At 40.8% G+C, this 24,825-nt stretch overlaps 1 long non-coding RNA gene across 1 annotated transcript in view; it reads right to left on the reverse strand.

The window, feature by feature from the left end:
* Positions 1-24,825, reverse strand: part of LOC149918420 (uncharacterized) — a 74,833-nt gene that overhangs the window by 16,786 nt on the left and 33,222 nt on the right. The window contains exons 2-4 of the long non-coding RNA XR_016465441.1: positions 13,499-13,584; positions 7,770-7,906; positions 4,191-4,361 (exon numbers count right to left, since the gene is read on the reverse strand). This is a non-coding gene — a long non-coding RNA (uncharacterized LOC149918420). The remainder of the gene's footprint in view (positions 1-4,190; positions 4,362-7,769; positions 7,907-13,498; positions 13,585-24,825) is intronic.

The raw sequence follows: 24,825 nt of genomic DNA on the forward strand, positions 1-24,825 counted from the left end.
CTTGGCATCAGCTTAGGTGCCAGAGTTTTACAAAGTATTCATTATAAATCTTGTGGAAAATCTGACAGCGTTGAGAAATGTCTGAAATGGAGCAGATCTTTTCTAGAAGCTGAATTTTAGGTATACCACAAGCTGCTCTATTTTTAAGTCCCTATTTTAGGGTACTGGATTTTTATTAGTCAGTTGGTAGCCAATTAACAGTTAAAAAACCCCAACCAACAGATACCCCTCCACCCTTCCGGCTAAATGATCATCTGAGAGAGTGAAACAGCACCAAGCTATTTTCCTTCATATGACATGTCAAGTGGACAGCATCTTGCAAGCCAAAGACATAAACACTAACTCACCCACGTAATTTTATTAGACTAAAATAAAACCATATGATGTTTCTGTATCAATGCCTGAAAATTCAGTTCACTAGATTCCGGCAATGTAAAGCATCCCTAACACTTTTGTTCAAACACACATATATAAAGCCCAATGAAAAATGGGGAAAGTTATTTTCAAGGAATAGCTGGCAAGCAGTTCCCCCAGAACAGAAGTTACCTCAGCTGTTTGCCATTACTGCCACTGACAATAACTCAGAATATGTTCACAATGCAGTGTATACAATAAACTACGTTTTATAGGTGCTATTCAATAGCCGGTGAAGTAAATGTAAAGACTTAGAGTAAGTTCAGTGGATTTTGGAGCTGTCACTGTACTTCACACCTCCTGTTACAGTCACACATTCAAAAACACTACCAACATCATGTATCACACACTAAAGTAGAAATGGTGCTACCTAGCTTTAGGAATAACCATATAGCCAAGGTAACATCTATCCAGAAGACAATTGCTTCCATCTGTTTGAAAGAATGACTCTGCTTAGTTATAGTTACATACTTCCATAGGAAAAATAGCAGCAGAAATACATGAATTCTGGCTTCAGTGCTATTTCACTAAACTACTGTTATTCAGCAGAGTTTGATTTCTCCAGGCAACGAAGCAAAATATAAATTAGCTACAAAACCTGCTGTCTGAACTAGCATATTTGAAAATAGAATGTAGTGATTTATGCAGTATCTTGTCATCAAGAAATCTCAAAATATTTTACAAATGAGAATGACCCCAAAGTATCCTCTGCTGTTATCTCCGTTCCATGGAGCATGCAGAGCTTTCTCTGCTAAACAACTTGCCACATCTGACGAGCAGAGCCAGGAGCAGGGGCCCCAGTGTATTGTCTTAGTGACATTTTCTTCCATTGCTTATTGCTCTCAGCAGGATCTGAGAATGCTTGTAGCCATGTAGAGTGAGATGAGCAGGTAACATTTCTTACTACAGACTCTATCCAGTACAGTTAGAAACAGCTGCTTGAGACTGGCAGGTCCTGAACAAGTACCTTCAGCGCCCAAGTTTAGGAAAAGCCTTGTAACTCTCAGGTCTTATATCACAAAATCATAGAGACATAGAATGGCTTGGGATGAAAGTGACCTTAAAAATCATTAAGCTCCAACTCGCCTGCTGTGGGCAGGGTCTCCAGCCACTAGGTCACGTGTCCCAGGGCCCCATCCAACCTGGCCTTGAACACCTCCAAGGTAGATGAGGAACTGGAGAGCAGCAATTCACACCACTGTTACAAAGATACCAGCAGAGGCAGGGTAGGATTTCATGCTGTAAATCTGGACATCACAGGAACAGGTTGGAATAAGAGAGGCTTGCAGCACACATGCATGTAGGTATGGAAACTGAGCTCCCCACCTCTGATGATCAGATAGTCACAGGGTCTGTTGTCTGTCCAACAGCATCCAACTACCCTCTTAAGCTCTGCTTTTAGCAAACCACCTGATTCTCATTCTTCACCCAACTAGCACATGCACATACATACACACACACACAGGCATCTGTCTGCCTGTCTTTGTCACTAACTTTCCCAAGAGCATGAATCTAGCATGGAGATGCCAGTCCTTACTGAATTCATCAATTGCAGCAAATACTTTCTTTTCACTGCCTCTCTACAGCTTTCAGTCCTCTGAATCTAGGAACTATTGACTGTATCTCATCTCAGCCATAACAGCATGCTGCGTGCATGAGTGATTGACCAGTGTTGTCCCTTGAAGGCTAAGAAACAGAGAGGATCATAGAATCATAGTGTATGCCAAGTTGGAAGGGACCCATAAGGATCACTGAGTCAAACTCCTGGCTTTTCCTAATACCCAAGTTGGATAAGAGATGTCTGCTGCCCTCCCACAACCTCATGTGGCCATGCCATCAAGCAGCAAAGCCATGCTTTTTTTAAAAACAAAACAAAACAAACAAAAAAAACCAACAAAGTTCTATTCCCAGCTCTCTCTATTTAGTACTTGTGGTTTTTATTTAGAAGATGACTGGGATTGTTGTATATTGATTTCCCGGTAATTTGCAATTAGGGAAAGGCTAGTGTGTAGATCACCTCCACACACAACTTTGCAACAGCTCTGAGGACATCTCTGTGCCTCTGTTTTGACTACTCATTCTCAGACACCACTGGCCACCGCACAGAACGGCAAACCACCTGATGTGATGTTTTAAGTTTGTACGAGAAGAGTATCAGACGTATAGTTTCAAAACATATCTGAGACAAAAAAAAGAGAAGTTGAAGATTCAGGAGAATTTATAGGCTATAAAAATCAAATAAATCTGGATATTTTCTGAGCTAAGAAGATATAAGACAGATGATACCGACAAGAAACAACTATCTAGGATTTTCATTCACAATAAAATTTTCAGTAATATAATGACAGCCAAAAGAAACCAACTCCATTTTTTTCACTGCAATTATTTTAAATAAAATACGTCATTTTTCTCAGCCTGATGTTTGGCACTAAGATAGAATTGTACTTGAAATGAAGCAATAAAACACAATTAGCCATTTTATGTAGCAGTGGTAGTTTCAAATCCATTCTGAGCTAATAAAAAGTTGTAGCATTTTTGAATCAACAATAAATCACAGATTAAGATGCCTACCAGGAACAAATACCAGTTCTACATTTTAACAAGTAACATTTGGTATTGTAGCCTCTCTGCCTGTTCTTTGTTCTCCTTATGCCTTTATTCCATCAAAAGAGTTGATTTATGCCACCACAGTCAAGACTTCATTACCTGCTATTTAACCCAGTGAAAATAAACCCTGTCTTGAGCAATCTGGAATATGTGAAAAATCAGAAGTTTTATTTTTGATCTTTTTCTTTTGGATATTGAACAGAAACGCCTTTTATTTTCCCTCACAAGCAACTACCTTGATTTTTTTTTTTTTTTTTTTTTCATTTCTTTCAGCAACAAGAAATGGAAGATTAAAGAAACGGGATATGGTTTATAAAATGTTTTTCCACAGGCGTGCCCTATATGACAGACTGTGTCCCTGGAACACCTTAGCTCAAATGTAGTAGCTGTGGGTGTGGTGATTATTTCCTGGCACAAGGAGGGATTTCAGGAAAGCACTGACTCTGCCTTCTCCACCCAGGCAGGTTCCTGACCTCTACTTACAAGCGACAAGAGCTCTCGTGTGCATAAATCGTACAGGATCCTTAAGGCAAAACCACTCACAGTGTTTGCATTGTGGGTCTGTTCCCTTGAAAATATAAATGTGTGCGCAGCGTGCCTGAGGGTACCCAGTTCTGAATTATAGAGTGCCTTGTGAGCAATTGTGGCATTTGGTTTGAAGATACTCCCCATGCCTCCCTCTCCACTTCCCACTTCTTATTTTAAATTCAGCTTTTCAAAAACTTGTTACCGAAAATACTCTGATAGATTCGTGGTGGTGCTGACTAGCAACAGCTTTGCAGAAGGGAGTGAAAGATCACTTCATAGACTTCAGCTTCTTCCTGGAATTGCTGCTTTTTTTCCTTTCATTTTTTTCTTTCTTGGCAGATATATTTTAAAAAGAAAAAAGCGTGTATGAATTTACTGCTATGTGGGGCTGTTAGATGGGTAGCCACAGAGATCAAGGTGTTCTCTCCACTAAATAAGTGTGGCATGGAAAGTGCCAATTCTCTAATTTCTAAGTCTGTTCTGAGGATGTACATCTGTGGGTGAGATCTTGCAAAACCATGTCTGAAGAGAGCTTGAGCTGGAGAAAGTCATGTTGAACAGGTAGCATGGACACAAGAGCTCTGTGTCCAGAGTTCTTGTGTCTTACAGGTGGCTTACAGGTGATAATGGCCCAATCTTACCTCTATTCTTTTCCACACATTATCTGGCTTCTCCTGTGGGAACTTCTCAAGGCAACTGTGACAGTAGTGAGAAGATCATCATCACTGGGCCAGTGATCTGAATTTCGTAGATTGGCAGCAGTAGGACCAGGAAGTTTCCAGCATCATATGTAGACTTCTTGCTTTCTTTTTCTAAAAAAGAAAAACAGAACAGCAAATGTGCTCAATGCCTAACACCAGGCATTTGTTGTCTGGTCAACAAATGACCCTTCTCTTTCCTCTGAAGATCAAAGTATTATGATTAAACTCAGTGAGGAGAATGTGGTGGGGAAGATGAGTCAAGGAGCAAGAGGAGCATGAACTGAAAATGAACAGACCAAGTTTTAGGCACACATTAGAGCAAACCTGCATAACAGGTACAGCCTCTATTGTCTACACATAACTGATGAATCATGGATTGACTTGAGGTAGTAGTGCCGTTGCCAAGAGTTCTGAGTCTTAGGAGGAGCCTTTGAGACATCTTTGCCAAGAAGAGGGTGGCCAGGGTCAACATAGGGGATTCATCCAGTGATAAAGCAGCAAGCCTAAACTTTGAGGCTTCCAAAGACTAATTGTGCTTGAGCAGAGCCCAACCTTTGTTTAATCAAGTTCTAGAAAAGGAAAGCCCTGGAAAGATCAGGGCAGATATATCTGGATCTGAGAAAAGGAGGTTAGGGGAAATGAAGAGGAGAATGATGAACAGAAATGAGCTATGCTCTCTTCAACATACTCTTTCCCAAGGATGGGCTGGAACCCAAGATTCCTGGTCGTTCCTCTGCTTTTCAGGAAATATCAGTGAAACCCACAAGAAAAACTATGTTTGATCCCCCTTGGATGCTGATCTGTGCCTCAGTCCCTGCTATACAACACACTAAGTCATATCTCTGTTCACTACAACCAAAGCTTACCATTATGCACAGGGAAAATGTACACATAAATGCCTATTGACTTGAAGAGCATTACTGACTTTGAAGCCGACTGCTCAAAAGCAAAGAAGTTGCTGCTCAAACTCACACCCTTCCTTACATGGATGGATTGTGATAGGACCTTTAACTGCTTCATTGAAAATGGTATTTTCCTTCTTCAGGCACAAGTCATTCAGATACAGTTGTTTGGTGGCCCTAGTAAGAATCAGCAAACTTACTTGGCAAACAGCTATCTTATATATTTTTTTCCTCTCTGCACAAAGTATCCTTAGGTTTTGGTAATTTCCATGTGATTGAGCCGCGAAATTATGAGTATTTTTTTGGCTGCCTTACCTGCAAGTGGTTTGATCCAACAGGGGCTATGGAGAAAAAGCTCCAGTGTTTATTTCTGGTTCTGAACATTTAAAAGGTGAGATATCTCCAGAATATGTTATTACACTCACTCAATCCAATCCTGCATGTAAAAGAGGTCATTCCCAATTTATAGAGGGGAACAGAAACACAGGAAATAGGTCAACAGTGACCAAACTGTGTTTGTAGGCGCTACCTTGTACAAAGAATCCAGCAAGGAAAAAATGAAGATACCTCATTAAAGACTATCTCTTTGTTAATGCACATACACAGTGTTTGATGAAGACTTCTCAAAACTCAACGTGTCAACCTGAAAATCTCTTCCAAATAAACAGCACAGATCAGGAAGCCATATTTTCTGGAATGATACATGACAGAGACAGCAGTTTGCAAAAAAAAATTGTTTTCCACAGCATCAAGAGAACCTGAGCTATGAACTCCTTCATTAAAAGTTAACTGGGAATATAAATTAAGCATTCTCACAGCCCAATTTTTTTCTTGTTCTTGAAGAATACTTTAGAAAATATGTGTATTTCCCTCATGGACTTTAGCTTGGATGAAAAATTCAATTTCTTTCCCCACCACATGGACTTTTCTGCTAAGGAGCACAAACAGAATCCATCTAACAAAGCATCTAAATGCATACTTAACTTCAGTGGATCTGCTCACGCGTTTACAATTCACAGTACTTATATTTCATGGATGGAATAGTCAAAGGAGCTGATGGAGAATGGCTGCAAACCTACCGGCTTTCTGGGCATCTGACTACTATTTTCTAAAAGCTCTCTTAAAGACAAACAAACAAACAAGTTGAGGCTCAAGAGAGAATTTTCAATACCATGTCAATACGCTGTAATTCAGTGACCAAATACAATGCTATTAAGTGAATGAAGCAGTCATGAAATATCTCTTTGCCATACCTCACAAGAACAGAAAAACAAAATCTGCGTGCGAGCACTTTCAGCATTCACTTGATGTGACTGTTGAGTGCACAGATGCCCTTGAGCTCATCACAGTTACCCAGTACACACTAGACTGCATATCCAGCTGTTAACCACCACTCTGACTTCGTGTACAACATCATCTATAAAAGGATACATTTGGTGTGTTGGAGATTATTATCAATTAACCTAGAACACCAACCAAAACATAGGAAAATTCAATTACTGATCCTGTGCCTCAGTTTCTTCATTTGAGAGAATAGAAATGACAATTCCATCTGCCTCCAGCTGTTTTCAGAAAGATGTTAGAAGGAATTTTTTTCTTTTACAGACTGTTTCCTGCTAAATGCTAGATCTTTATCTGAAAAGATTTGGCCATTATACCTATTCCAAAGATCTGGGGGAAATGGTGGGAAAAGTGTATTTTTTTGTTACATCTTGTTTTTGCTTGAGTCATACCCAAATTTTCCAAAAATGCTTTTGGAAAGAGAAAAGCATTGGACTAAGTTCAGCCAAAAAGGCTAAAGTTTATGAAAATAATAAATAACTAAAACTGGGACTTTTGAATGGAAATGTTTAGATAAACTAAATATTAGTGCTTCAACACACAGGTGCTTCACTGAATTTTTGAGTCAGAAGTACAGAAGACAGGAAATGAGTGGGAGAAAAAAATCCCCATTTTTTTTTTTTTCTCCTGGTATATATATATTTAAATGGAAACAGGAAGAAAATAAAAGATGTCATGTACAGTATGTGATAGTGATAGAGTTGGCTTAGACCACTGACACATCCTTGTGCTTTCAGTGACTCATCTATAGAGGTCAATGTGAATTAAAATTGAAAGTGGAAAAGTTTTGTACAATTTATACCAAATGTTGCAAAAACTAAGACTCCAAAGTCAACAGATCAGTTAAGTTCAAATAAGCATGAGCCTGTGTCCCATTGAAGGCAATGGCATTTAACATCATATTTCAGTACATTAGTACATATTAGTGTCATAAAAAGGTACCTTCCACAGTTGTGTAAAAAGGGTAAATTAAAAAAAGAATGGAAAAAAGAAGAAATTCTCTCTGGCACTGCTGTTTGGTGTCAGCATGGCACTCCACACAAGCTCAGGAGCTGCCTGGTCAAAGCAGATCATGAGTCGATACCTCAGTCACTAATAAACACCAGCTTACCCCCAGTGATGCAAGAGTGATATGCAATAATGTTAAAACAGTTGTCTTTCAGTACAGTCCATGCAGTTAGGACCACGCAGCATTATTAGCTCAACTTGTTCTTCACAGGATTTGGAAACAATTCTCACCTGTCTATACTGAAATCACGCATTTCTTATGACTCACCTCTTTAGTTTCCATAGCGGTAATCTCCACAGAAATTGACACTTTTTTGTGAATCATTGTCATCACCTTTGGCAACAAACTCCAGGCTTTTCTTAGTGATCTTCAAGATGGACCCTCTGCTCTTTTTGCACAGACTTCTGAAAAAACAAATAAAAGTCTGACTCACAAAATATGAGATCAAAATCTGCTCTTACCATTAGCATTGTCAATGGTCTAAAACAAGAATAACTGTCCTTCCAGAAATGTCTGAAGGCCTTTGAACCTGAGGCCAAAATGGCAGAGTTGAAAGTCTGGCAGGATATATGCACCCATGCATAACTGAGGAGTAGAGGTAAAAGCTCTGGCAGCCACCAGGCGTTCTCCTGGGCTCCAAGAGCCATGACTTGCTGATGAGTTAACAGCTGGCACATGGGCCCAATTAATACACTTCAGACGTGGAATGATTTTTCTAGCTCTACAATGAGATTTTCTTTCCCCTCTTTTTCTTTTTTTTTCTTTTTTGTCTTTAACAGATTTCTGGTAATGCTTTTTAACATTTAGAATACAGTTTTTCTGAAATAGAGATAACTGTTTCTGTTAGTTACTAAATTGTTGATGACTTGGCTGAGAATGCAGTTCATAGCTTGAGAGATGTGAATGTGGAGTATTGAGGTCACTTGTCCTTCCTGAAGATGGATGAAAAGAAATCAAGAGAAGGCAAATTTCACAGGAGGAAAAGCGGCATAGTACTGAGAATAAGCTGTCTTGAGAGAGAAAGAGAAAACAGTAAAATTAGGAAATTTTGATCTAGTAAACTAAGTTAGTGAGGCCAGGAAAAGGGAAAATTTGAATCTCAGGCCAGTACTGGCATACGTTCATCTAATGCTTATACTGCAGAACATCACACGTGAAAGTTGTGATTTTTTGAAGCTTCTTAAGTGATGTGCATGTACATTCCTGGGACTTTTATTTAGAGCTGAATGTCTGAATTTCCCCCAGTAGAGCTGAAAATCCTGCTCAAAGTACTCCTCTACCCTGACAGGCTGAGCAGCTCATGTTGTAGTGTAATCCTACATATATTTAGTCAGTGAGAGAGAGGAACATCAGAAACAGTACATCTGTGGGCTTTGTTTTTTCCTTCTGAATTTCATAAAAATACAAATTCTTCTTTCACCTCAAACACTATACTTGCCAGTCCAACCTTGGGCAGTCAGAAGGTAAACACTCAGAAGATACACACACAGAACAGGCATGTGTTTTAGTCCTATTTACTATTTCTTTCTGATTGAGTACACAAAAATGCACACATATGCCTGAACTGACCATCTGTGGTTGTGCACACACTACCCAGGAGAAGGAAGAAGCTACCAGCTCTTGTGGATGAATAACAGCATGCTCTTTTCCCTATCATCTTCAAGATTTTACAAGGTCCAATCCTGTTCCATCTCATTTTTCTTCCAAGAGATATGGCTCAGCAGGGGGCTATTGCTTTCCCATCAGCTTTTATACATTTACAAAACATAAATTAGTTCAGACCACGTTAATGTAGAGTTCTGCTAGATCCATTACAAAAGCTGGAATTCCTTCCAAGCCAAGCAGTAGTGCTTTATTTCAGATTACTTTAAATCATAACTGGCCTTTTCTGCCTTTTGACTAATGGGATGTGATACAGGAGATGACCTTTGATTGGGCATGGTTAGATCTCTGGTTTGACTTTTGCTGTTGTTGGCTCTGTTTGCAGTGAGAACCAATGTCGCTGCTAGCTTCTGCAGAAAAATGCTCTCCTCTGGTGATTCTGTGGGTTGTTCACACTGCAGAGCGAAAAGGTGAGACCATGCAAAAGGGTATGGCTTCAGGTGGTACAAGTGGAACACGTAGCTCTCAGAGAACAGGAAATAAAGCTGATACACAAGAAAGATTCAAACCCAACAATGTGAACACTTGATTTTCTGCTGTGCCCAATCTTCCAGAAGTTCCCAGACTTCTGCTGACATCATTTGGTGGTAAAGGTGCTCAAAATCTCTAGAAACTGCAGTTTTTCAATTTTCTTCCACAGAACTATAGTTTGATTTGCAAGACCAAAACTATCCTGTAAAACAGCACTATCTGTAATTAGAGACAGAGGTCTTAGCTGTTCCTTAGAGTTCCATACCACTTAAACTCTGGCTTCTCTACTGCCATAAGTCTCACTGCCCAAAGCTCTAGCATAAACAAAGTATGGAAAACAGCTGTTTAACTACCTCTGGCAGGCCACTTTGCTAGACAGCTGCCAACTTTGATGTTTTCCAAAACTGGTATTGGGTATGTTAGGTCTTTTTAAAGGCATTTACTTCCCAGTGGCTATATTTTCACATACAGAGAGATAAGGTACCCATTTTTGGGGGGAGGTAAATCCCCTTCTATTTGCTTTCTCACTGCTTTTTAAGGTACAATGTACAAAAGAGCTCTCCAGTTTCATAACATGACCTACCAAGGATCCAGTGCTGTGAAACCAAATGCAAGAAAAGGATCTAGAGTGAAAGTTCACAATGAAAAACAAACAAATGATAATAAAACACACACACTCTCAATATGAAAAAAAAAAAAAAAAAAAGAAAGAAAGGAGGTGGTTCTGCAAAACCAGTCTATAATTTTCATGTTGGCAAGTAATTTCCACTTTTTCAGTTTACTCATGACTGTGAAGGATCAGGTATTATTTCTCAGACATACATGAGTAGGTGGACCCAGTGCCCTGAAGAAACTCTGGCTCAAGTAAATGCCTTGTGTTCTTCCTACCTAATCTCTGAAGCCATTTTAGTTGACTTTTAGCTTTTGTTCCTGCTACTAAAATCAGTGATACTTTTCCTGTCTAGAAGTAGCCACATTTCAGTGACAGGTGATGTGAGCTCTGCAAATACAGAGCCAAATTCCACTGCAACATAAGAGCACGTACTTATGATAAAAATGGATTTGTGCACTATGGCAAAAATGGGATTGCTCTATGGCTCTATGAGGCAGGCAGAGGATAAAATCATCTTTATCATCTACTACCATTAATTAATGCTGTGGAGAACTGCTCATTAGTGGAATACTAAACAACCAGGTTTGAAGACTGAAGTACCATACCTGCAGAGTCAGCAGCCCTGGCTTGGAGCTGCACTTCTATCAAGTGTGACCGCAAAATCCTGTGTGTATGTGTGTGCAGTGACCCAAACAGAAAAGGAATTTTTGACATGTAAACAACTATTTGTCTTCTGCACTCTTGAACATAGACCCATTATCTTATCGTTCATTAGCAGACTACTGAATTCACATAATTGGTAATAGTTTCTGGAAGCTGTTTGGCAAGCAGATATGGAAATTACTAACTCACAGCTGGGTAAGAAAAAATGGCAAACATGCATGTTGTGCTTGCTCTCTTCCTTCACCCCTTCCCTCCCCCCTGCACTCTCTTCCTTGGACACTGTAGATTTATGGCCTCACAGTATTCACAGATGATGTTTTCATAGTCACTAATGAGGTCCCAGCAGTTTTTTAACAATAACAGGACATTACTACTCCTAAGATATATTATGTGATTTCCCCATTTTTCTCCATTTCGTCTGAATACTCAGAAGTGTGCTAGCTGAAAAATCTCCTGTTTTATTATTATTATGATTGATGGTCTGGTCATGTGATATAAATGACTGCTGAACTGTAACTTTCAAATTGTTAATTTGTATACAACCTTAGAATATAATCTTTTAACACATTGTTCATGGGTTTGTACATACAAATGCCAAAACAATTTTTGGCTGTTTTTGTTCCTAGAGACAAAGGAGCAAGACAGCAGAGATCACTTTTCAGTACTCTTGTGCATTCATTTTTCCTCCCTGCAACTATCTGGCTTCAGCCCATCATAGCTGGCAGCGTACTCTGAAAATATTTAATGGTAATAATTGAAAATAATTGTTTAAAAACCTATGACCTTTTAATGTTTATTCCCGATTCAGGAAGGCATTTTAGCATTTATTTTATTTTATTTTACAGCTGTATTTAAGTTACACTAACTTTGAGATAAGGTGGATTTTGAAGGCTATCTTCTTCTTGAACGTAAGTTCTTTTACATAAACTCTTACATAATAGACAAGTAAGTTTTATTTAAGATAGTCAGGAGCATGCTGCTTTCTTAAATCAGATCTAGAAGTTTTTATCATTTGCTTGCTGTCATTTACAGTCATAGTGTTTACAAGCTCTTACAGAAGTCATTTAATATAGAAGAATTTCATATCCCAGTGTGTTCATTTAACAAAGCAGAATTAAGGAGATCAACTTCTTGCTCACCTAGACCTCTGAAGTACCGATTTCCTATCTTCTCTTTTGCCTATGAACTAAGATCCTTGCACTAAAGAGTGATACTGAAGTCTCTTCTGCTAGTTAGATACTTGCAATGAGGACCGCTCATTGAAACCATCCAAAGTCCCTCCCATTCCAACGTCTACCCACTTCTAGCCTTGAATGAATGAATATTCACACTGACTTCATGCAGATAGGACTACACACATACCTAACAATAACCATGTGTGTTGTCTCTTACAGGTTTAGGACCAAAGAAGTTCTTTGGTGGGAATGAGTAAAGCTATGGTCAGGAAAAACTCTGGAGCTGCTATTAGATCACACACCTTACTTAAGAACTTCCAAGTCCTCTATGTCTGTGTGCAGACTTGCTATGCTCTTTAGAGGGTATGTAAAACAGAAAACAAAATCCACACCCAGTGAAATCAACAGTTTTGCCAACAGGGTCCATGCAAACAGAATCCCTCTTCGAGGGACATGCATTGAATTTTGGGTTTGTTTATGAAAGCAATGTTGTTTTTTTAAATTATTCTACTTGGACTACGTATATCTCCCTTTCTCTCTTTCCTGTGTAAATGAGCTGACACGGAAGGCAGAAGGCATAATGGGTGAAAGAGGCTGCGGGAAAGAAGATAAACTCCTCTAATTTGGGCCCAACAAACAAAGATTTATTGGGTCTAATTTCCATTTCTTCTTATATCAAGTGGATTTTTTCCAGGAGTTTTTGTGAATTGAAAATATTCTGTGCTATATATATGTAATTTTTGTTCCTGACAGATACAGGGATAACAAGCTGTAGTTTTTGTTTAGCAAACATTGATCCTGAGTTTGTAGCGAGGTGCTCACTGTCAGGAACTTTCTTCTGTTCAAGTTAGATTTGGTGACAGTTTGTTAGATTTTAATGCTGCAATTTGTAAGCATGGACATCCGTGCTCCTTTTTAAATGCAATTGCCAGATTTAGCCAACACATGGTTCCAATTTTGCCCCACCTCAAATTCTTGTGATGTAAATTTTCATGGAAAAGTGTCACTTTGAAAACCAAAAAGCTCTATCAAGCAACTTAACATTTCATCAGCAGATATATTTGCAGCTATTATCAGCAACTTGCTCTTGGCAACACCCCAGTGCACTCTCCCAACAGTGGATTTTTGCCCCTTGTTAGCTGTTAGAGCTGTAATATTTTCCTTGAAAATTACTTGCAAGACTCTTATCCCCAAGTCCTTTGTATCTCCCTCTTTCTTTGAAATGCTTAGGCTATTTCCAACCACTGAGAAAGAGCCAGTCCTTTAGTGCAGATGACTGAAGACTTGGAAAGGGAGAGGAAAGTCACATAACCACAGCGGAAAATGTTCTTTTTTTTCTTGGAATGATTATGTCTCCATCTGAGTTCTGGTTTCCCTGGTTATTATATTCCTACAGCTCTCGGTTATCTTACCTGCCTGACAGTGCTCAAACAAACACCAGACGGACCAAGGTTTCCATTCCCATTTTGCAATTGCTTTTCTTTTCCTTGAGACTTAACTGCAAAAAAGAGAAACAGGACATTAGTCATGATCAAAATTAAGAAAATATCAAGTTGTCCCATGAGTGACAGAATTAGTGAGCCTGGCCTCCCGCAAGACTGTCCTCATTCCTCTGCCTATTACATCAAACACTTGTTCATATTCCCTGTAGTGCCAGATCAGAAACAGACAGCATTTACTGTGGCCAGCTGGTGGTAATGCGTGTGGCGAATGACCAGTTGGCTGCAACCAAAGAAAATAGATAATGGCTAAATAGCCTGGGGTGGGAGCAGGGAGACTCTTCCCTGGCCAGCCACCAGTTTTCTTGAAGTCTGTGATTTCCTACACCTTTTCTACCTTTCTTAGGAATTTTTTAATGGATATAATAATAATAATATAATGTCATTTATATTCGGAAGAATCAGCAAATACTGTGATTACAAAATCATTGTCTCTGTACAATTCCATCTAAAAAATAGGGGATACCACTCTCTGTGCATCAGGTGGCCCTGTCCATTGCAGGGATCTGGGGGCTGTCTTTGCTCCTGGGGAGGCTAGATCCTGCTGACATCTCTGAATCAAGGAGATGATGCTACTGACTTTTCCAAAACTGCTTATTACACAGGGACCAGGGTTCCTCTGGTTGTGAGCTTTCCAGAGAAAAGTAGCAACATGCTGATGCTTTAAACAAGGAGTGGCAGTGTGGCAGTCATCCCTCAGAGCACCTGATTTGGAGCAAAAAAACCCAAAGTGCCAGGAAAAGCAAGGCAAGACAAAAACATGGATCCATCTCCCTGTCCTTTTTATAGATGTGTCATAAGAGTCTCCATTTTCTCTCTCCCTCAAAACAAACAAACAAACAAACAAACAAAAAACCCACAACAACAACAACAAAAACCCTCCAACTTTCTATGCTTAAGCTCAGGGAAAGGCTCTGAAGGACTACTTTGGGAGGCAGAATGAACTGTGGTGGTCTGAGCACTTGGAAGAATATCTTGTAAGAAAAGAACAGGCTCCTGAGATTCTTTGTTGGAAATAAGACTCTCCAGCATACACAAGTAGAGCCTTCACAGCAAAGAGGAAACAGCAGCCCTCTTTGTTGAACTGCTTGTTAAGGTACTGCTGCTGAGGCATGATGGTAGGTAAGAGCTTTGATGTTGTAATTGCACAATAGATTAAGACAGTTTTCTGAATAGTTAGTAAAAATACTAGCCAGTCAGAGGTGAGATGGCTACGGTTCTGGAAGCCCATCCTTGCTTCTATTCTCTTTCCCAGCTTCCAGCTCCTACCAGCCTTGCCCAGGGGCAGAGGACTGACAGCAGCTCCTGGTTGCTGGGTCTGTATGTACTTATCTAAGCGCCTAAAAATGTGTGGGCTTGGGCCAGGTGCCCAGGGCTGGTCCTGGTAGTAGGCTCGGCTGGTCCATGTGGATCCAGTCATTCTTGGGGTCCCTTCTGAGCAGATCCCAGCAGTGGGCTGGGGGGCAGGCTTGACAGAGAAACATTTTCATATAGCACCACTTGCTTGCTGCTTGGAGGGCCATGGCTTCATCTGACCGTTGGGGAAAGTGAAACCAATAAGGAAAGGCTGGGTTCCCAGAATGTGCTTTAGACTTAAATGCCCTGATTTGGAAAGGCATGAAGGCATCAGCTCTTCCCATTGACTCTGGTTGGCAGTATAGGCCCTTCATACATCAGATCACTTATTTAGAGCCCTAAATTTAGAACCTGAACTCTCAGCAAGACAGGAAATATCAGCCATGGGTTTGCCACTGCTATGTGCACAGCAAAAGTATATAGCCCTGCCTCCAGCTGCTTTTCAAGCAATTTGTCCTTTTTTTGTCTTTTCAGGCAATTTTAATCCACTCAGGGAATTTGTTATCCTCCACTGATAACATGAGGTGCATATAATACAATTTCTGTTGTCAGCTACCATCTCTACTATTAAGCACCCTGATGTTCTAAAAAGCATCCTAAAGGAAACTATATTTTTCAATTCATAAGTATATTTTTATGAGTGCAACCTCATTCTGCTGAAAGCCAGAAAAGCCATTTCAATTTTAGATTTAGAGAACAGGAAAAGCTCAGTCACAGATACAAAGATTCACTGAACCATGCTTTTGCTATTATGGGGTCAATCTGTCTCCACAGTTCTTGCCTTTGTTTTAACTGGAACAGAGGAAAAAAGATTAATAAGATTAAAAAGGAAGAAAAAATTTCTCAGTTCATTTCTATTTTCCCTTTAGTTCATGGTAGTGATGGAGAACAAGCCAGTGAACTTGTTCTTACCAACACAGGAATACTCAGTACGATAAAGTACTACCCAAGGTAAAATCTTTCATTTCAACCACACAATTATTTTCAAGTTACGTCCAGCTTAAAAGAAAAGGCGAGAATGACTTGGCTTAGTCTGAAGTACTGAATGTGGATTGACAATTTGCAGCTTCAAGGACCTCCTCCCCTCCCACGCACAAATTCATGAATATAGGGATAATATGATAAATATATCTGTGGGTCATTTGAAATTCCAGATAATTTACTGCTAGTAGATTTCTAGTTGGAGAGTTTCTTTCCCCAGCCGATTCAATATGTGCTGTTACCTAAAATCAAAATCAGCCCCGTACAAAGCTGCTGAAAGCTTTATGTGCTCTGAGAACACACCACACCTAAACGCAGTCGGACATTGTTTCCTTGCTGTAAGAGAGATTGCAGAGGGTTACAAATAATAGTTCAGTTGCCCAGTGTATTTTTAATGGATTAGTAAAGTTAACAAACGGTATCTTATTTCTGGCTCGTTCTGATGTAATGCAATTCTTTCAAAAGCATACTAGATGTTCCAGTTTAATGACCCTTCCTCTTTTCAGGGAACAAATATACACGTCCTGTTGCTCAGTCTTTCACAGCAACCTTCTAAAAAATATCTGGAGACTGGACAGCATTTGCCCTAACCGAGTTAGAAACAGTTGAGTTCAACTGTACTTTGCGATGAGGAATTGTGACAGCCAGGGGACAGCTTTCAGCAAGCTGAATTTAGTGGAGAGGATGTCAGGACACCTTCCTCAGGCAAAGCACTGGCCTGCTTAGAACTACCGCTTCTCTCCGGGTAGTCTCAGCTTTTCATTGACATCTGATGAGCTTCTGGCAAGAGTTGCTGGTGTCTGTGTGTGGGTTACACCCAGACATCATGATCCTAACAGGGCAGGGAGTGGGAATACCTTTTGTATTTATTTATTTATTTATTTTCTTTTAATTGTGACTTTCTTCCATTTGAGCAGCCACTTCAGGATCCTGCTTCTGGTTGGAAGGGTGGGGTGAATGATTTCCTCTTCCTCCTCCCTTCCCTTCCCCGCTCTGGGCTCTGTTGCACACATCACTTGGCGGGGAGAGGCAAAGGGGAAGGGTGGTGCTAATGCCAAGAGTTTGGAAAGGACTGTGAGGATATTTAACCTGATTCCTGTTTCAGGAAGAAATATATGCGGGACAAGGAAAAAAAGAATGAAAAAATCCCAAGCCCTGGTCGCAGGAGAGTACAGATGTGGATGATACGCCACAGCAACTACTCTCCTAAAATGGCTGATTCCCCATATCAGGAAAAGAAAACAAAATAAACAAGTGTCATCTCCCACCTCCCTGCCCCCCAAACACACAGGACTTGAAGATAATTTCAAAAGATGAAACAATCCAGCTAAAGACCTTGTAAGATCTATGCAGTCAGAGCATCATGTTAAAGCTTCTCTCTTTAAATTCTCTCTCTCATTGCACTGACCCACTGAGATGCTGCAGCCTCAAAAAAGGTCCATTGAATAGCAGACACCAAAGAACCTGTGAAACATCTCAGCAGCAGCAGTGCCTCCCCTTCTCATCCTCTGTCCCATGAAGTTGAGGGCCTACTCCTAGTAGGAGCTGCCCCATGAAGTCTGGGGCTTATCAAGACCCTGCCAAGGCCCTTCCAGCTCCACTGCCTGGCTGTCCTGACCAGGCCAGCCCTCTGATGTAAGCAGCTTTATTTTAGTGGTATTTCACCAGCAATTTCAAATCAGTCAGAACAGTTACCCTCATAACCACCAGATCATAAAGGACCAGAGCTGAAATATGAATGCTGTGGTTCACACTTCACAGTATGAAGCATTTTGAGAGCTAAGGATAGCAAGAGCACGCTTATGAGGCAGAGGAAGCTGGAGCATCTCTCCTATGAGGATGGGCTGAGGGAGCTGAGCTTGTTCAGCCTGAAGAAGGCTTCAGGGAGACCTCATTGTGTCCTTCCTAAACAGAGTTTATAAACAGGAGGGAGTTTTTGCATGGTCTAATAGTGATGGAACAAGGGGGGATGGCTTTACACTAAAAGAGGGGAGATTTGGATGAGATGCTAGGAGGAAAATTCTTACTCAGAGGGCAGTGAGTCAGTGGCACAGCTGGCCCGAGAAGCTGTGGGTGCCCCATCCCTTGAGACGCCCAAGGCCAGGTTGGATGGGACCTTCGGCAGCCTGAGCTGGTGCAGGCAGCCCTGACCATGGCACGGGGTTGGAGCTGGGTGGCCTTTAGGGTCTCTTCCAACCTAAGCCATTCTATGAATCTGTGACTCTTCTTGTTTTTTTTTTTTTTTCCAGCTAGTATGAATGAAACATAGAAACTAGCTACTTATGTATGTACCTAGACTACTTGTATGAAGGCTGTGTGACAGTGAGAAAACTGACTGAACAATATCACTGCCCCATTTCATGGATAGTTGAGATGGTGCCTTCCCTCCACAGTCAAAAGAAAACAGTTTGTCTTAGCCCCAAATCACAGTTCCTTGTTCTTTTTCAGACCAGCCTCTTGCAGTCTGATGCAATCACAGCAAGGCTTACTGCCTGCTGCAGTTAACACAGCCAAAAGTGTGCTGTTTTCAACTTCCCAGCTCCAAACCTCCACACTTCCCAGCATATCCTACCAGGAACCCCACCAAGCCCTACGCACCCCAGGGCCCAGGTGGTGTGGTCATACCTGACACAAGAAGCAAGGAAGATAGCTTGAGGCTGTTTGGCTCACTCCACATTACTCACACAGCCCTTGAGGCTGGCACAGCACAGCAGAAATGCGGTTTGCTGCCTGTGTCCCACTGCTGTAAGCTGGCGGCAGGTCATGCCAAGGGGAAATCTGTTCTCTTGGATACGCCAGCACAGCCTGCTCTCTTTCAGAGCGCGATGGAAAAGGCCCTTTTTTGTTCAGTGTTTTTACTAAGTGTAAAAGTGTAAAACCCTTGATGGCTTGCCATCTGGATGGAAATTGCTCCCCTGTCCGGGGCAGACAGGTAAAAAGTAGAGCATGTGGGTGAAACCCTTTCTGCTTTGCTCCAAGTTTTGGTGTGGAAAGCATTCGGTCTCTGGGGTGATTGCTGCCATATTTATATATAATAATAGTAAACACTATTGGAAGAACAACAATAACCTGACAAGCATCAGCACCAAGCAGTGCTCTGAGGCTGAAGCGAGTCCCAACCCTAAGAAAGAGGAGGCTGGGAAAGGCGCCACACGCTAGGTGCAAGTAGAGGTTGGAAATGTGCGTCTCCAGCAGGAACAAAATGGAGCATGTGTTTGTAGAGACGGGGTGGGGAGCAGGACAGCAAGGTGGTGCAGGAGAGCTTGCGGGGAGGAGGGCAGGCAGAACAGGAGGGTGTAAGATACAGCAAAGAGCTTTTGTGAGATTTCTGGCAGATGCTTGAGCAGGTGGAATGCGGAGCATGTTTACACAGTTCGTATTTCAATATACTAAGAAAACACGCAGAGTCAGGCTCTAAGCTGTTATTAAGCTCCCCCCCTCCTGCCCAACCACTTCTTTAAAATCTGCCTTCAGATCTCGAAAGGAACTGCTCTCTGCTGGACTGATGGCGCTGGGGCAGTGACTGTGCCACCAGCTGAGAAAACAAATTTGAGAAAGAGAGTGTGCGCTCAGGTTAACAAGCCTTGGGCAAGCAGGCTCCCCCTCCCTGTTCTCTGTTCTCACCTCCAGTTCCCCAGAGCCCCTGGAAATAGTGTGCGTTGGTAGGAGAAGCCGTCAGGCATCGAATGGCGGCCGAGCTTCAGAGCAGCGAGCGGGAAGGAGAGGGGAGATTTACAATGTTCCAGTTTTGACTTTTTGCATAATGAAAACCAGAGGTCTAATAAAATACAGCAGCAGTGACACTGTAGTGGGAGGGGGGAAAGGAAAACAAACTTTTAGGATAAAATAAACATTGTGCACTCAAGTAAGGAGTCTATCTCTATTTCCATCTATGGATACAGACATAAACACATTCTCCTCCGCTAATTCAAACTAAGGAGATTAAATCCAGGTAAACTGAACACAAGATAGGTAGGAACATTTCCCATTAGCAAATCAGCCCTCAGCAATCTACTCCAGAAAGGAATTTTGTCCAGAGGACTATACGTGTGGCTCTGAGGTGTTGCTACTCACCAATATTCAGAAAGGAATCAAGGATATACAATTTTAAAAGTTCTGGGTTTGTTCAGAATGATGAAAAAAGGGAGAATATTGCATTTACATTTGTATTATTTTTTAGGGATAATTTTTTCTTCATGGTGTTGGAGCAGAGGAGTACATCTGAATGCCTCAGTGGGCTGCTTTACATGCTGTGGGATGAAAATCACACTGTGCAATAGCTTCAGTTATGGATAGACATAGCGCTTCTCATCTTTAAAACAATGTAGAAACATGACGATCAGGATATATTGATCAGTTATAGGAGCTGATGAACCTATGAGGCATGCATGGCAGTGTGCATCCCCCAGAGCTCCTGTGTAACACATTTCCTCCAGAATACAGAATTGGAATTCCTCCATGGTGGAAAAAAAGAGGCCATGGGATGCATTTTTGCTCTTTCCAGTTGTTCAGGGAAGTTCAACTTCTGAGCTTAATTCACACATTGATTTCATCCTCTGTTGATGATCATGGGAAAATCATTCAACTTCTTCGACTTCTCCAGTTACTCATCCATATAACAGATATTTTTATTTTGGTTAGGAAGCTCGAGTTTCTATTTGCAGTTTTTACAGGAAAAGTAGTGTAAAGGGAAAACAATTGTCTAAATAGCAGTAGCAGCAAGTCATATTTACAATTCACAAAGAGCTCCTTTGAAACGTATTTGTTAATTCTATACTATTTACTTGGGCTTGAGAATGGCACATCCTTTGACCACATCATTGCCATATTATTAGTGATATGTTCACTAATAAAGTCACTGTGTCCCAGTGACAATGAAATACAGCATTTGCAATCCAGCAACCGCATCCTGCATCCTGTTCAAGACCACAGGCAGACAAGCTTGCCAAGCACCTGCTCCTGTATCACGTTTAGCTAATGCAAACAGCTGAAAAGCACTACTGCTGACTTTGGTGTCCCAATATAATCTCCCAAATTAGGCAGCAAGTTTTATTATGCATTCATTATGGCTTAATAAGTTCTAGCCAGCATGTTGAAGAAGATGTACCGCACTCTGCCTAATCCAGATCATGCTATGGAAGGCCCTTATTGGTGCTCCTTGACACCCCGGTAAGGCCAGACTTGATGGTCTGTATCTGCAAAGTCTATTGAGGAATCAATGAAACGAGCCTTGGGCAGCCCGCTCTGAGAACAGCTTCGATTCATTTTCCCATTCCACAACATCAAATCCAACAGCACCCTCCACTGTCTGCTGCAGGGAACGAGAAGGCTGCCCGGTAATTTCCTCCGACAGGATGATAAAAGCCAGCCAGCAGAGCTCATTCTAATTACAACAGATTATCCAGCTGTTTGAAGAACACAAATTAATATAGATGATTGTAAGTAAGTGATTGGAATGCGGCCATTTTTTTTGGTGAAAATAAAAAGGAATGACACTTCAAAAAAATGCAACTGACTTTGGAGTAAAATTAAAGATGAAATCATAATTAGTCTACTGTGTACGTTCTGCTATGATATCATTCCAAAGAATGTAAAATTCTTTACGGTTAGTGTTTTTCCCTTACGCTGTTATTTGAAGATACTTTTTCAGACTCAAGAAAATACAAGTCAGATGTTCTTTCTCACAGTAAACCTCAGCCATTTTAAGTCAGAATGGCGTATAGCCAGAGCACCATACACATATATGAGTCATGGCCCCTTTCAGTTGCAAATGCAGGACACTAAACATGACCACCAGCTACTATTTCTAGCTTAGAGGGCCCTTCTGGAATAACAGTGGCAGGAACATTCAAAGAAAATCTCTGTAAATTTAGATAGGTTTACCCTTTTTTTTTCTTTCTATACTGTCTTTTGTTTCATTTGTTTGTTTCTTCTCCTTAAAACATCCATAAATATTTGCCATTAGCATTCACAGGTGTAAGTTAATGGAACATAACAGTCACCTAGTAAGCAGGGAGCAAGGAGACAAAAGCTTGCTCTCTTTTTCAGTGGGAAGAAAAGAGCAGGAGGAAGACAGGCAACCAGCATGGCTGGAAAATGAAGAAAATGATGGAGACAGAGAATACACTGAGGACAAAGACAGGTTTCTCCTCCAGCTCTGTGGACAGAGCCTATTGTCATCTCCTGCGAGAGCTGGGTGTTCTGCTTTTGGCAGTGATTTGTGCTACACTGCATCCATACACCCAAAAGTCTTGTATCATGCATGTTGCAAGCACATGGTACCTACTGTCTGTGTGGCCAAGGAGTGGGAGCATAACACACACAAAAAAGGTCTGCCAAAATAAAATCAGATATTTCTTGATTTCCAGCACAGAGCAACAGTTCCCATCAAGGTAGACACATCTCACTGAGGAGAGGTCCCAGTATATGCGGGGAAATGCAGAAAAATGTCTCTGTATTGCCACTGTTGAACAACTGATATTCAGCTGTGGGGTGAGAGCCAAGGAGCTAAAGACACAGTGGTGCCCATGCCATTTACCTTCATGAAGTCATGCTTGGTCTTTGCTGCATCTGACAGTATACTGGAGCATGACACTGAGACAGCTGGGCTGCCTAAAGGCTGATATCTCTTTAGCTGTAGCAATGTATGACTCTGTTGTTGCTTTGTGTCAGACCCTTCAGATGAGAAAGGGAGCTTATGCCTCTGTGGTGACACAGCTAGGTTATTGCTGATAACAAGCAGGAACACGGCATCTCTGCATCAAACCACACTGTTTGTTCCATATTTCTTTTTGGGGATTGTTGCTTAAATGTTTATCATTTACCTTGTTTGTAATTAGAACTGGAATTATCCAAAGGAGTCCTGTTCCCATGGAAAGCAGGGTTGGGAATACAGTTCCTCTAAGCTCCTTCCAAAACTGTCAGCAAAAAATTAAGTTTCCCATTTAATATTCCGGTAGCTTTCACAAAAACGTACAAAGTGAATCCAAAACTTACTTCCTGCCACACAAAACTCAAAATATGGACCCACGAAAATCCCAGACTCAGCCTGAATGTTCAAAATGCCATTGCACAAGGCTTTGGCAAGACTTTATCCAGAATAATGTGTACAGCTCAGATCACTCACATTCAAGAATGAATTTATTCAGCCTGAGACAGCTGTGGAAGACTTCAAGCTAGTGAAAAGAAAAGCCGTTCTTTTTGGATGACACCAAAAGAGCTTGCCTTGTTTAGTCTAGCAAAAAGAAGGTTGAAATGTGTTCACTTTTTACAAATACATCAAGGCAGAAGACACCAGGAGAGCTGAAGAGTTATTTAAGCTAAAGAGAGATGTTGTCAGAAGAACGAATAGTAAAAGACTGGCCCAAGCACATTCCCACTGGAAACTATGACAAGTTTCCTAGAAGAAAGGGCAGCAAATTTCTGGTAAAACTTTAGTAGTAGTTGAAATGTGAAGCATGACCAGTTTATGAGAGAGATTATGTGATATAATTGCCTGTATTAACAGCAGACTGAGTCAGAGATGACTGCTCAGGAGGTCCTTCCCAGCCTGAGTCCCTCAGCTGGATGGTGATTTGGATGCCTGCCTCATTGAGTTCCCACATCAGCTCCTCTGAAGGGGCATGGTTTCAAGAAAATGTGGAGCCTTTCTGAGTATTTTGCCTGGGTCATCCTTAAAAAAAAAAACAAACATGCAGGGAAAAAAAATCAATGTCATGACTTACAACCACCTTATTTTTCACAAATAATTAAAAAAAAAAAAAAAAAACAAAACCTTTTCTTTAGAATTTTTCTTTGATTACAGACTTAGGATCATTCTTAGAGATTGGCTTGAAAAGGAATTGCCTTATACAACGTTATGTAGATGATATCCTGTTGACAGAAATGTGCTCATGCCCTATGGCATGGAGAGGCCATGAAACACTCCATTACCTTGAGGAATTTGAGTCATTCAACTAGATGAAGTGAGAGCACTTACTGCATAACTAAATCAGTAGATCACAACAGTTTATATCAAGCCTGTGTTTCCTCTGGTCTACAATACCTGAAACCCGAAAGAAGACAGCAAGCTGCATAAATATTAACAGACTTTTGAGTGTGTGTATCATTGTGACACAAATTACACAAGAGATCTTGGCAGGAGAAATTCAGCTGGCGTTCCACTACCATCTGCTGCCCTATGCTTACTAACATTTTTTCATCTTTAGAGCAGCTATGAAACAGTTTCATAAAACTGTGTACACACAAAACTAGTGCCAAGCCACCTCATTATTCTGACTTTTCTAAGGTTCATTATGCAGCTTCTATCAATAACTTCAATTACTAAATGATGGGATCCATTTGGGGGCAATGCTGAAGAAAGGCACAGCTGTGTGTTTCAGTTTTGAAACAGAATGCCTATATGATGAAATAACAATTTGTAGCAAGGCAAGAAAGCAGAAAGAAGAATGCAGTCACTATTTAGACATCAGGCATTTAGACATTATGGTGATGAAGACTGCATTTATGCAAAAACATATATACAGTGTCTGAGCATATATGTCACTTTTATGAGAATAAAGACCATCATTCATGTAACCTACGTAAAGTCTGGTATGAAGGTCAGAGAATAGGAGATATGTAACAAAAGTCTAGAAGCTGAGGCTGGCATTGCACAAAAATCACGATTTCTTTATTCATTTGTACTATAAAACCAAGGCCATTTACAATTGCTGAAGAAATATCAGCTAACTGTGGTTGTCATCCTTATACTTGCAAATGCAAACTGTTGGACACTCAGCAATGTGACAGTCTTATTCTATAATCAAGTCAGAGCTTAACAACAGAAAGAGCTCTACAGACTAATAATATGAAGGGGAAACGTACACAGAGGGTTAAAGTAGACAAGGGAACTCCACTTCTTT

This window comes from Phasianus colchicus, chromosome 3 (genome assembly GCF_987193195.1).
Source record: "Phasianus colchicus chromosome 3, bPhaCol1.hap1.1, whole genome shotgun sequence".
Classification (NCBI taxonomy): domain Eukaryota; kingdom Metazoa; phylum Chordata; class Aves; order Galliformes; family Phasianidae; genus Phasianus; species Phasianus colchicus.